Here is a 14,551-nt window from a genome sequence, read left to right on the forward strand (position 1 = left end):
AGGCCACCTAGCCCGACGAAAGCGGCCAAAACGTCGCGTATGGTGGCCCGGGACGTGGTGCATCTCGAAATCTCGGGTTCGCCGGCCGAGTCAACGCAAATCCGTACCGCCGAGGGATGTAGGGCCCAGATGGCAGCCTCTCTGGCATTGTTTTTTTTCTCGATCGCGCCATCTCGTTCAACATTCTCCGATCGAGCCGTTTACGATGCAGGATCATGGGTCCCGCATGTCATCCTCTATGAACCAAAATTCTTTCTATTCTTGGATTTTTTTTGACCCCCTGATTTCTGGCTACTTCCTTTTTCTTTTGATCCCTTGCCGCCTTGGAAACGTTGAGACCGCTGCTGCTAAATGGGACCCGCATGTCATCCTCTATGTGCAATCAACTTTCTTTTCTTGGAGTTTTTTTTGGCACCTCATATTTGGTCACTTGCCTTTTTTTTTTCGATCCCCTGCCGCCTCTCAAACGGTGATACCGCTGCTGCTAAATGGGACCCGCATGTCATCCTCTATGTACTATAAAACTTTCTTTTCTTGGATTTTTTTTGGCACCTCATATTTGGTCACTTGCCTTTTTCTTTCGATCCCCTGCCGCCTCTCAAACGGTGATACCGCTGCTGCTAACTGGGACCCGCATGTCATCCTCTATGTACTATAAAACTTTCTTTTCTTGGATTTTTTTGGCCCCTGATATTTGGTCACTTGCCTTTTCTTTCGATCCTGCCGCCTCTCAAACGGTGATACCGCTGCCGCTAACCGGGACCCGCATGTCATCCTCTATGTACTATAAAACTTTCTTTTCTTGAATTATTTTTGGCACCTCATATTTGGTCACTTACCTTTTTCTTTCGATCCCTGCCGCCTCTCAAACGGTGATACCGCTGCTAAATGGGACCCGCATGTCATCCTCTATGTACTATAAAACTTTCTTTTCTTGAATTATTTTTGGCTCCTCATATTTTTTCACTTGCCTTTTTCTTTCGATCTCATGCCACGTTTGAAACGTTGAGGAACCTGCAGGCTCATGGGACCCGCATGTCATCCTCTATGTACTATAAAAGTTCATTTTCTTGGTTTTTTTCACCCTCTGATTTTTGGCAATTTCTTTTTTCTTTTGAACCCCTGCCGCCTCTCAAACGGTGATACCGCTGCTGCTAAATGGGACCCGCATGTCATCCTCTATGTACTATAAAACTTTCTTTTCTTGAATTATTTTTGGCTCCTCATATTTGGTCACTTGCCTTTTTCTTTCGATCTCATGCCACGTTTGAAACGTTGAGGAACCTGCTGGCTCATGGGACCCGCATGTCATCCTCTATGTACTATAAAAGTTCATTTTCTTGGTTTTTTTCACCCTCTGATTTTTGGCAATTTCTTTTTTCTTTTGAACCCCTGCCGCCTCTCAAATGGTGATACCGCTGCTGCTAAATGGGACCCGCATGTCATCCTCTATTTACTATAAAACTTTCTTTTCTTGAATTATTTTTGGCTCCTCATATTTGGTCACTTGCTTATTGTGCGCATTACAATGATCTTGTTATAACGACGAAATGATGAGTTCCAAATTCTTTGGCAAACAATATTGCAGTGTCTTTGCGTTTCCATTGTTGTTGTCTTAACTTGTAATGTCTCGGTTTCAGATATAGGTGCTGCATGGACAACTTAAAAGATTGCTGGATCGCTTCATTGTATTATAGGTTTAATTACCATTCAATTTCTCTGGGTTCTGTAATACTTTTTCAAAGCCTTGCAGCTGATGTAATATTTAGTTAGTTTTTATAGTTCTTTCGCGCATTTTTTCTTTGGTGCTTGTGGTAAGTGAGGCTATCCGACAGAAATCAATGCTGCGTAAATATTCTCAGTATCTAAATCACGAATTCCCATCCCTTAAACGGCCCAATTAAGCGAAATCACATATGTGCCGGCTCGCAAAATCCTAAAGCGCCTATTACTTCGGCATATAAACAGCAACTAAACGGGCTGGCCCACTTAGTTATTGGGCCAGCCCACTTGATTCTTGTGGACCCCACACTCTAAGTGGGCCGGCCCACTTGCTTTAAGGTGGACCCCACCCACAACTGGGCCGGCCCACTAACTAGTTGGGCCAGCCCAATTGCTTTTGTGGTGGACCCCACATACTAAATGGGCTGGCCCTTTAAGACCAAAGTGGGACCCACCAGGGTTTTTGGCCCGGCCCACTCTCTTGTTGGGCCGGCCCACTTGCTATATGGTGGACCCCACATACTAAACGGGCCGGCCTTTTAAGAGGAAAGTGGGACCCACTTGTGTTTTTGGCCCGGCCCACTAGCGTGTTGGGCCGGCCCACTTGCTATATGGTGGACCCCACATACTAAATGGGCCGGCCCTTTAACAGGAAAGTGGGACCCACCTGTGTTTTTGGCCCGGCCCACTATCTTGTTGGGCCGGCCCACTTGCTATATGGTGGACCCCACATACTAAATGGGCCGGGCCTTTAACAGGAAAGTGGGACCCACCAGTGTTTTGGCCCGGCCCACTATCTTCTTGGGCCGGCCCACTTGCTATATGGTGGACCCCACATACTAAATGGGCCAGCCCTTTAACAGGAAAGTGGGACCCACTGTGTTTTTGGCCCGACCCACTATCTTGTTGGGCCGCCCACTTGCTATATGGTGGACCCCACATACTAAATGGGCTGGCCCTTTAACAGAAAGTGGGACCCACCTGCTTTTGGCCCGCCCATCGGCTTGTTGGGCCGGCCATTTGATCAAATGTGGACCCCACGTACTAAATGGGCCGGCCGATAGCGAGAAAGTGGGACCCACATGCTAATTGGGCCGGCCCAATAACTTCTTGGGCCGGCCCAGTTGCCTTAATGTGGACCCCACTTTGTAAATGGGCCGGCCCGATACCAGGAAAGTGGGTCCCACATGTCTTGTGGGCCGGCCCTTTTGCCTGTTGACCGGTCAAACGAGTGCATTCGGCCCGGCCCACATGCTTAGTGGGCCGGCCCATTAAAGTTTTGACCAGTCAACTTTAGAGGTTAGGCCCGGCCCACGTAACTAATGGACCAGCCCAGCTATATAGTTGACCGGTCAAACTAAGTCAGCTGGCCCGGCCCGCAAACTTAATGCGCCGGCCCGCTTAAGACGTGGCAGGCCTCGTGTGGGCCTACCATCTACCACGGGGTTTCAGCCGGTTAACGCCGTTAGCGCGATTAACGGCGTCTGCCACGTGTCAGTTTGCATGATGTCAGCAGTCAACGGGCTCCCGGAAACACTTGGGCAACGGTCCGATTTTCCGTGGTGGAAGGGCATCCAAGCGCGACGGACCGAAAAAATCGTCGTAGGACTTTGCCTCACGCAGTTTCCACAACAGAACCCATATCGTCGGGTTAGGCCCATAGGCGACGAAAAATACCCCTTAGCGGACGATTTTGAGACGTTGTCTATCAGAACTTTTCTTGTAGTGGAGGATCGTGGCATCTCGAAAAATCCTTTTTTTAAATAATACGAATTTTTTATTTAATTCTAGGAATAGCGCGCGATTTCAAAAAAATTCGAAAATGTGACCTGGTCGGTCACTAGCCGACCGATCGGACAGCAGCGGGCCGATCGGCCAGCAGCTGACCGATTGCAGGCCGAGCGCAGGCGGGGGCAGGCCGACCAGCCTTGTCGGCCACTAGCAGGCCGATCGGCCGGTAGCCGGCCGACCGTGCATGCGCACGGCTTTCCACGCCGCGGACGCTCGCCTCCCGTGTCCGTCTCCTTTTATTAGGCGCTGCAGACGCTCCCAGCTGCACTGTGTTCTCTTCTTCCTTCCTCCTTTCTTCTTCCTTGCTCCCTGTTCGTTTGCAGCACACGAAAATAGCTCGAAGAACTCTGCGTTTTTCGCAGATCCCCAGTGATTTAGCCAATAAAACTTCACCATTTTGCTGGTATTAGTTGAGGGAAGCCCGATCTACAGATGGGTTAGGGTTTGGAGGCGTTTGGTGGTGCTGTTTAGCAGCAATGGTGATGAAGTGGTGGAGGTTGGTGGTGGTGTAAGGGGCTAAGCTGCTGCTGTGGATTGGTGGTGGTCTTTGAGCTGCTTTGCGTCTTGTTAAATCTTTCTTTGCGATTGGAGAGCCTGCTCACGCTACAAGGGTAAATCCTAATCTTTGCATATTAGTGTTAACTGTGTAGGTTTATGTGGGCTGGTTGTAGTGTTAGTGTATGTATGTGCTTTGTAGTAGTTACGTTTGTTGACGTGGGCGGAATTTTTTTAGGTGAGCAAAGATGGCAGATGTAGTGAAGATAGTATTTTACTATGGTATGGGTAGTGTCCGATCAAATGAAATGGGAGTTGATCTGAGTGAGTTCAAATATGTAGAGATGAGTATGACTGCTCCTAGAACATGGACAATTGAGCAGGTGAAGGACTGGTTGACAGAATGTTTCGGGCTTAATCCAGAAGTGCATACAGTGGGTGTGCATGCATTGTGGACTAAGTCAGTATCAAACATTTTGTGGTATCTGAGGCCTGTAGATGATACCTCTAAGTGGGTGAGCTGGTTAAAAGGGTCTGAAAGGAGAGGAACTAACCCTGTGGCATTAGTTCTTCCGGTGGCGAAGGAGGTAGCACCTCCTGAAGGCGGTTACAGTGGAGGAGGTGGTTACGAATCAGGTCAGAGCAGTCAAGCACCCGGCGGTGGCGGTGATTACGAGCCTGAACAGAGCAGCCATGTGGAAGATGTTTATAGGTTTGTGCAATGCTTGTACACTTGTCTCCCCCAAGTCTGGCCTTCTTGGCCGCCCACTGTTGTTGCAGTTGTGGTCGTGGGAGAGGTTCCCAATTGGTCGACCAGACATAGATGCTGAACGCCCTTTCGAGGCAAACAGGTTCGATGATGCGGACCACATCGACATGCCTACGTTCGGTATACTTTGGACACGTCGCGAGGTACGTGTAATGACTATAGTTCTTTTCTAATTTATACTACTACGTGTGTACCTGACTATAGTTCTTTTTCTGTCCGCAGAGACGATTTGCTCGCGAACAGGTCAGGAACTGCTACCCTGCGTTCACGGAGCAGTTTGACGTGCTCGATGATAGGGCGGTGATCTGGGAGCCCTATACGGCGGCAGCCGTGCATGCAAGATACCCGGGCGGGATCTCAATCCTCTGCTATAGAGATTGTGCGTACTGGATGACACAGTCGAAGATCATCTTCGATGTGTCCGTGGAGGTAATGGCCCAGTAGAGGATCATGAGACAGTTCGGTTCTCGCCAGCTGGTCGAGCCTCCTCCACCGATAGCACCTCTCCCTGCCTACGTCCATAAGTAAGTTCACAGCGTCGCTAAGGTTTAGATTGTTCATCATGCTTTGGCTTATTGACACAATAATTTTCTGCAGGTACAACAGGAAGGGTACGAGCCACTCCTCGACATGGTGGCTTCAGCGCGTTGGCTCATATGTTGATGAGTGGCTGACTGCGACAACACACCTCTGGCGTCACGATGAGCAGTTTGATCCACAGGAGTTTGACGCATATCTCCAGAGGTACACTGCAGCAGCGCGAGTGCGCCTCATCCCGCCGAAAGATCCAGTTGAGGCGCCTCCAGCGTCTATGTACGATATGTACCCGACTCAGTCCACAGCTGGTAGTCGACAGCACGCGGTACGTACTACTTTTCTATTCCACCAACATACTTGTCGTTTATATGTTGGGTTCTACGGTTTATATGATACCATGATCTACCATGATTTTCCAGGGCCAGATGACTGCAGACATACAGGATGAAGTCGCTCGGTACACACGTCAAGTGTCCAGTGGGCCTCTTCTGCAGCCCCGCGACCAGCAGGTGTCCTGGTTGAGGCGTCTCGAGGAGAAGCTACGCGGGATCTACTCAGCTATCACGTGCAGCCGTAGTTCCGATGTCGTTCAGCGCCACCTCCCACTACAAGAAAAGTTCTGATAGACAACGTCTCAAAATCGTCCGCTAAGGGGTATTTTTCGTCGCCTATCGGCCTAACCCGACGATATGGGTTCTGTTGTGGAAACTGCGTCAGGCAAAGTCCTACGATGATTTTTTCGGTCCGTCGCGCTTGGGCGCCCTTCCGCCACGGAAAATCGGACCATTGCCCAAGTGTTTCCGGGAGCCCGTTGACTGCTGACGTCATGCAAACTGACACGTGGCAGACGCCGTTAACTGGCAGTTAACGGCGTTAACCGGCTGAAACCCCGTGGTAGATGGTAGGCCCACACGAGGCCTGCCACGTCTTAAGCGGGCCGGGCCAGCTGACATAGTTTGACCGGTCAACTATATAGCTGGGCTGGTCCATTAGTTACGTGGGCCGGGCCTAACCTCTAAGGTTGACTGGTCAAAACTTAAATGGGCCGGCCCATTTAACATGTGGGGTCCACCTTTAAGAACCGCGGCCGGCCCAAGAAGCAAGTGGGCCGGGCCAAAACACAGGTGGGTCCCACTTTCCTGTTAAAGGGCCGGCCCATTTAGTGTGTGGGGTCCACCATATAGCAAGTGGGCCGGGCCAAAAACACAGGTGGGTCCCACTTTCCAGTTAAAGGGTCGGCCCATTTAGTATGTGGGGTCCACCATATAGCAAGTGGGCCGGCCCAACAAGATAGTGGGCCGGGCCAAAAACACAGGTGGGTCCCACTTTCCTGTTAAAGGGCCGGCCCATTTGGTGTGTGGGGTCCACCATATAGCAAGTGGGCCGGCCCAACAAGATAGTGGGCCGGGCCAAAAGCACGAGTGGGTCGCACCTTCCAGTTAATGGGCCGGCCCATTTAACATGTGGGGTCCACCATATAGCAAGTGGGCCGGCCCAACAAGATAGTGGGCCGGGCCAAAAACACAGATGGGTCCCACTTTCCAGTTAAAAGGCCGGCCCATTTAGTATGTGGGGTCCACCATATAGCAAGTGGGCCGGCCCAACAAGATAGTGGGCCGGGCCAAAAACACAGTGGGTCCCACCTTCTGTTAAAGGGCCGGCCCATTTACCATGTGGGACCACCATATAGCAAATAGGTGGCCCAACAAGATAGTGGGCCGGCCCAATAAGCATGTGGATCCCACTATCGTGTAACCGGGCTGGCCTACTAAAGAAGTGGGCTGGCCCAAAATGAAAGTGGGTCCCACACTACTGTAAGTGGGCCGGCCCAATCTGTTGTAGTGCCCTACTTGTTTGACTAGTCAACTTGCATTACATTTCATGAGCCTAAAATCTGATATCAATGATACACACAATTACATACACAAATAAAACAGTAGGAAAATTACAAGGCAATTAATGTGCCCAAACAAAAAAATTACATAGAATCATTGAGGACTTCTATTAGCATCATCAATAACACGTTGACATTTGGCAATCGCCTTGATTGAATCTTGTGTACTCTTTGTCAACATATCGACTCTGAGATCTTAAAGCAGCAATACCATGTCTTTTATAAAGTACAGCCTTGAGATATTTCTTGTTTGATGAAAGCAATGGTCTAGGTTGACGGCTATGAGAAGATGCATCAGAAGAAATATCAGAACTTTTTGTGCGCCTCACTTCTAATGAAGATTGCTTCATCACAACTGCATTCTGATAATAATGCAAAAAGAGTTAAACGATGAACTATGCAAACATTTATTATGCAATGTAGATATAAGATAATAACAAGTTGCATAAATAAGACAATGTATGGAACTTGTACTAAGCACAAACTTACATCATAATGTTGCACAGTGGTCGCTACGAGATCCTTTTTTGGCGACTATCTTCTAATGATGATTGCTTCATTAAAAGCGCATTCGGTAACATTGCAAACATAGTTACAACAATTAACTATTCAAACATGTATTACGCAATGTAGAGATCAGATAACGACATGTAGCAGAAATAAGCACAAGATAAGATAAGATGCATGTACTAAGCACATACCGGCTCATTTGCAGTCCTTCTCTTGCGTGCACTAGTCGTGGTCAACATGCCTGTCATTATAGGTTCAGCCATCAAGTGAAATGCTACTCCTCCTGCTCCATTGTCCTTAAACTGTGTTTAGATATCACATTTAAGACCAAGTCAGCTGGTTTCAAATAACAAAAAACTTGAGCTGCCAAATGAATAAGCCAATATTTACCAGATATCGATTAAAACCAACTAGATGTTGCTTTGCATGAGATACGAATTTCGGACATTCAGATTTAGAGTAGGGTAATGCCAAGGTTTTCCACATAAAGTAAATCGGCATTAAGAATGACCAAATGTCAGGTTCAAATCACCTTCGCAGTTTCTCCAAGACAAGCATATCAAATAGGCGAAACATAGTAAAGCATGAATGGCATTGCTATGGCAGGGTTCCAAGTGTTAATCTCTTGCATAAGGAACAATGCATATAGGTTATAGATAATAACGGAAGTAAACTGCCAAAATTACCAACCAAGAACTCAGATTCCAACCTTCCCTAGCGTCCCCGCTGTTAATGTTGGATATTCTAATAAGTGGTTCGCATGATCAATCCCTAGGAAAAATAACATTGACAAGTCAGTCTATGATAATACAAAGACCAGACATGCACGCAGCAATAACTATATAAGCTAAAGACGAGGTATAAGAGCAAGCAGATTGGAAATGCACATAGCATGATTATAAAAGCAAGTGTGAGAATAGCAGACACGAGAAAACAGCTAGCAGCTAGCGGTGAGCTAATGACGTGGTATAAGAACAAGCAGATTGGAAATGCCCATAGCATGACTATAAAAACGGTGCGACAATAGCATGCGATACAAAAACGATAGGCAGCAAATGAATGGGTATAAGGCTATAAATATGTGGATGCACACATGTGTCAGTAGAATGAACAGGATGGTAGCGACCGGATAATGCTTTTGTACTGTACAATATTTAAACAAACTTCATGCGAAGCAACACATCAAGAAAGTTAACGGCATATGAGATCTGCAAATAACTACACAAAACATGGCTAAAGAAACACCGCGATCTAACGGGCCAGCGTACTAACCAAGCTGCGGCGGGGTGGACGGGGGCGGCAACTTGCATTCCAGCGGCGGCGAACGCGGGAGACGATGAATCGACCCTGTTTCGATGAAGCGGGCGTTAGTGAAGCAGATCTGGTTGGCTGGCAAGGGATTCGGTGAAGTTGATACAGCCGCTGCGCCGAGGTAGTCGGTGGCGAGGTCGGTGGTGAAGCAGATCCGTCGGTGGCGAGGTCGGCGGTGAAGCAGATCCGTCGGTGGCGAGGTCGGCGGTGAAGCAGATCCGTCGGTGACGAGGGCGGCGGGGAGCGGATCAGGTGGGTGGACAGCCAACACGATCAAGGCTACGCCGTGGAGGAGTATGCCGGCGGCGAAGCAGATCTAGTACTGTAGAGAGTCAGAGCTTTGGCGTGTGAGAGTATTTTTGAGCTAATGGGGCGAATGGTTGGTGGGTGGGTGTGGGCCTGTGGGGAGGGTTCGGGATCTAGGCAAGATATTTCATTGTTACCGAATGAGCCCTCCATGGTCAGTGGGTTGTAGCTTCCGGACCAGGGTTAAAAGGGTAAAACTGGTCACGGGATTTTCGAATGGATGCGGCGGGATGATTTGGCGCGCGGCCGAAATTTTCAGTTTCAAGCTACGAGCAGAACGACAAAAATAATGTTCTTCCCCAGGGAGCTCTCATTTCTTCCTCTTCTCTTTCTCTCTCTAGTCTCTCCCACTCCCCCGGCTCCTCTCCCCCTTCTCTCCGGTGGCCTCGCCGGCCGGAGACGAGGCCGACTTCTCTCTGTATATTGTACACCCTCCGAACTAAATTAATTGATTCAACTTTCCTTAGACGTGTATGTATCTAGAGTAAAAACATGTGTGGATACATCCATATTTAGATAAGCAAAGTTGAGTCAGCTAATTTGGTTCCGAGGGAGTTAGTGTTGTTGTAAGCTTAGATCCAGTGTTTCCCATGAGCAGAATGGCGCAATGGAGTCGGGGATCTCGTCATCGGCTTCAGATCTGGCCTATGGTGAATCTGGCGGATCTTGTCGGCCAAACCCCGATCTGGTGCCATCAATGTGATGGCGCTAACGGTGAGGCTTGCTTTGGTCAGTGCTTCAGATCTGGTCAATGGGGAAGTCAAGCTGCTAAAGTTCACAAGCTCGGGGCATACGATGGCGTCATCCGTCTTGCCCGTGCACATCTTGGCCTTTCAGCGGCCCTTCTAAGAGCCAATATGCCGTTGCTGAGGCCCTTCTTCTCCTTCGTCCTGGCGACTACCGGCGACACCGTCCCAAGTGGTGCGTCCCCGGCGACGGAGTTGCTGGAAAGGATGCGGTGCAGAGATCTGATGTGTGGTCGAGAAGGACTCGATTGATTTTCTTCTATATGTTTTGGGGTCCTTTCTGTAAAGTTGCAGGTTCTATTAGTTATTGTCTAGTACTTTTGGTCCTCTATGTAATTTTTTGGACTAGTTTCCATTGGCACTGATAAACTTGAATTTTGACAAGTTCACAGGGAAAAAAAATCCTTTGCACATATGGCCTATCATGTATAAACATTCTTGAGATTTAAACTATATGTAATGTGCCATGCATTAACCCTAAACCATATATATGTAACTAACCCTAGCTGATCAAACCCAACTTAATTAAAACAAATAACCCTAAACTATACGCATGCACTTTATGCGCATAGGCGCGGGTGCCTCTAATAATGTGTGTGCGCACTCGATCGATGATCCCTAAACCTTATACAACCCTGAAACCCTAATCCCTAATCCCTAAACCCTAAACACCCTAAACACTAAACCCTATACCCTAAACCCTAACCCTAACCCTAAACCCTAATTAAACCCTATATATAGGCCAACGACACTTAATTGTGCATCAAGCAGGCCATGGGTGCCTCGCGGTCCACTAATTAAATTAAATGTGCCATGCATTAACCCTAAACCATATATATGTAACTAACCATAGCTAATCAACCCTACTTAATGAAAACACATAACCCTAAAGTATACTAGCTATAACCCGATCTAATAAAAACATGCTCTATATATAGCAGCTAGCTAGCAAACCTTAGATTAACATCAATTAATATATACATGGCCTATATCGATCATGTTGTATAACATATCCCTGAGATTCATTAATTAATTATATAATTATCGTGATAAATTAATTAACTCTAATTTTGACAAGTTCTCTCGAATGAAAACACATTTGATTAAGTTGCCTCATAATATATATATAATTAGTGTGCATGCATGGCCTACCATGCATTCGTGCATATATTTTAATGTATATTTGAACATATTCTTGGGGATTTCAATCTCTCTCTCTCGATCATCTATATATCGTTGGTGGCCAAAAAAACACACATATATGCATGCAATTTATGCATAAAGGCGCGGGTGCCTCTAATAATGTGTGTGCGCACTCGATCGATGATCCCTAAACCTTAAACAACCCTAAAACCTTAAATCTCTAATCCCTAATCCCTAAACCTAAACACCCTAAACACTAAACCCTAAACCCTAGACCCTAAACCCTAACCCTAACCCTAACCCTAACCCTAAACCCTAGCTAACCCTAAACCCTAATTAAACCCTATGTATAGGCCAACGACACTTTAATTGTGCATCGAGCAGGCCAGGGGTGCCTCGCGGTCCTCTAATTAAATTAAATGTGCCATGCATTAACCCTAAACCATATATATGTAACTAACCCTAGCTAATCAACCCTACTTAATTAAAACACATAACCCTAAACTATACTAGCTAGCTATAACCCGATCTAATAAAAACATGCTCTGTATATAGCAGCTAGCTAGCAAACCGTAGATTAACACCAATTAAAATATACATGGCCTATATCGATCATGTTGTATAACATATCCCTGAGATTCATTAATTAATTATATAATTGTCGTGATAAATTAATTAACTTGAATTTTGACAAGCTCTCTCGAATGAAAACACATTTGATTAAGTTGCCTCATAATATATATATAATTAGTGTGCATGCATAGCCTACAATGCATTCGTGCATATATTTTAATGTATATTTGAACATATTCTTGGGGATTTCAATCTCTCTCTCGATCATCTATATATCGTTGGTGGCCCAAAAAACACACATATATACGCATGCACTTTATGCGTAAAGGCACGGGTGCCTCGATCTAATAATGTGTGTGCGCACTCGATCGATGATCCCTAAACCTTAAACAACCCTAAAACCCTAAATCCCTAATCCCTAATCCCTAAACCCTAAACACCCTAAACACTAAACCCTAGACCCTAGACCCTAAACCCTAACCCTAACCCTAACCATCTGCCCTAGCTAACCCTAAACCCTAATTAAACCCTATGTATAGGCCAACGACACTTAATTGTGCATCGAGCAGCCCAGGTGCCTCGCGGTCCTCTAATTAAATTAATTAAATGCGCCATGCATTAACCCTAAACCATATATATGTAAATAACCCTAGCTAATCAACCCTACTTAATTAAAACACATAACCCTAAACTATACTAGATATAACCCGATCTAATAAAAACATGCTCTATATATAGCAGCTAGCTAGCAAACTGTAGATTGACGCCAATTAAAATATACATGGCCTATATCGATCATGTTGTATAACATATCCCTGAGATTCATTAATTAATTATATAATTATCGTGATAAATTAATTAACTTGAATTTTGACAAGTTCTCTCGAATGAAAACACATTTGATTAAGTTGCCTCATAATATATATATATAATTAGTGTGCATGCATGGCCTACAATGCATTCGTGCATATATTTTAATGTATATTTGAACATATATATTCTTGGGGATTTCAATCTCGATCTCTCTCTCTCGATCATCTATATATCGTTGGTGGCCCAAAAACACACATATATACGCATGCACTTTATGCGTAAAGGCGCGCGCGGGTGCCTCCAATAATGTGTGTGCGCACTCGATCGATGATCCCTAAACCTTAAACAACCCCTAAAACCTTAAATCCCTAATCCCTAAACCCTAAACACCCTAAACACTAAACCCTAAACCCTAACCCTAACCCTAACCCTAACCCTAACCCTAACCCTAAACCCTAGCTAACCCTAAACCCTAAACCCTAGACCCTAAACCCTAGACCCTAAACCCTAACCCTAACCCTAACCCTAACCCTAAACCCTAGCTAACCCTAAAACCCTAATTAAACCCTATGTATAGGCCAACGACACTTAATTGTACGTGCATCGAGCAGGCCAAGGGGTGCCTCGCGGTCCTCTAATTAAATTAAATGTGCCATGCATTAACCCTAAACCATATATATGTAACTAACCCTAGCTAGCTAATCAACCCTACTTAATTAAAACACATAACCCTAAACTATACTAGCTAGCTATAACCCGATCTAATAAAAACATGCTCTATATGTAGCAGCTAGCTAGCAAACCGTAGATTAACACCAATTAAAATATACATGGCCTATATCGATCATGTTGTATAACATATCCCTGACATTCATTAATTAATTATATAATTATCGTGATAAATTAATTAACTTGAATTTTGACAAGTTCTCTCGAATGAAAACACATTTGATTAAGTTGCCTCATAATATATATATATATAATTAGTGTGCATGCATGGCCTACAATGCATTCGTGCATATATTTTAATGTATATTTGAACATATATATTCTTGGGGATTTCAGTCTCGATCTCTCTCTCTCGATCATCTATATATCGTTGGTGGCCCAAAAAACACACATATATACGCATGCACTTTATGCGTAAAGGCGCGCGCGGGTGCCTCTAATAATGTGTGTGCGCACTCGATCGATGATCCCTAAACCTTAAATAACCCCTAAAACCTTAAATCCCTAATCCCTAATAATCCGTAGCTAATCCCTAAACCCTAAACACCCTAAACACTAAACCCTAAACCCTAAACCCTAACCCTAACCCTAACCCTAAACCCTAAACCCTAGACCCTAAACCCTAGACCCTAAACCCTAACCCTAATTAACCCTAAACCCTAGCTTACCCCTAAAACCCTAATTAAACCCTATGTATAGGCCAACGACACTTAATTGTAGGTGCATCGAGCAGGCCAGGGGGTGCCTCGCGGTCCTCTAATTAAATTAAATGTGCCATGCATTAACCCTAAACCATATATATGTAACTAACCCTAGCTAGCTAATCAACCCTACTTAATTAAAACACATAACCCTAAACTATACTAGCTAGCTATAACCCGATCTAATAAAAACATGCTCTATATGTAGCAGCTAGCTAGCAAACCGTAGATTAACACCAATTAAAATATACATGGCCTATATCGATCATGTTGTATAACATATCCCTGAGATTCATTAATTAATTATATAATTATCGTGATAAATTAATTAACTTGAATTTTGACAAGTTCTCTCGAATGAAAACACATTTGATTAAGTTGCCTCATAATATATATATAATTAGTGTGCATGCATGGCCTACAATGCATTCGTGCATATATTTTAATGTATATTTGAACATATATATTCTTGGGGATTTCAGTCTCGATCTCTCTCTCTCTCTCTCGATCA

Source organism: Lolium perenne, chromosome 4 (assembly GCF_019359855.2).
Source record: "Lolium perenne isolate Kyuss_39 chromosome 4, Kyuss_2.0, whole genome shotgun sequence".
In the NCBI taxonomy this organism is placed as follows: Eukaryota; Viridiplantae; Streptophyta; class Magnoliopsida; order Poales; family Poaceae; genus Lolium; species Lolium perenne.